The sequence below is a fragment of the Crocuta crocuta genome, unplaced genomic scaffold (genome assembly GCF_008692635.1).
Source record: "Crocuta crocuta isolate KB4526 unplaced genomic scaffold, BGI_CrCroc_1.0 scaffold1015, whole genome shotgun sequence".
Taxonomy (NCBI): Eukaryota; Metazoa; Chordata; class Mammalia; order Carnivora; family Hyaenidae; genus Crocuta; species Crocuta crocuta.
The window spans coordinates 166,960-167,347 of NW_027532631.1; the positions used below are offsets into that span (position 1 = coordinate 166,960).

Genomic DNA, 388 nt, shown 5'->3' on the forward strand with positions numbered 1-388 from the left:
CCCATTCGACAAAATCCAACAATGTTTTCTGACAAAAATACTCAGCAAACTAGGAATAGAAGGGAAATGACCAAACATAATAAAGGGCATTTATGAAATACCCATAACTAATGTCAGACTCTGTGGTGGAAGACTGAAAGCTTTCCACCTAACATGAGGAACGACACCAGAATGCTTGCTTTCACGACTTCTATTCAAGATTGTAGCAGAATTTCTAGCCAGAGTGATGATGCAAAAAGAAGAAATAAAAATAAAAAGCATCTAAATTAGAAAGGAAGAAATAAAATGATCTCTACTCTCACGTGACATAATCTTACATACAAACAATCCTAAAGAACACACAAAAAGAGTTAATAAGTGAATTCAATAAAGTAGCTGGGTCTGAGAT

General features: G+C 34.5%; 1 protein-coding gene across 1 annotated transcript in view; it reads right to left on the reverse strand.

Annotated features, from left to right (window-relative positions):
• F8 (coagulation factor VIII) overlaps window positions 1-388 on the reverse strand; it is a 118,072-nt gene that overhangs the window by 10,282 nt on the left and 107,402 nt on the right. The gene's annotated exons all lie outside the window — the stretch shown is intronic.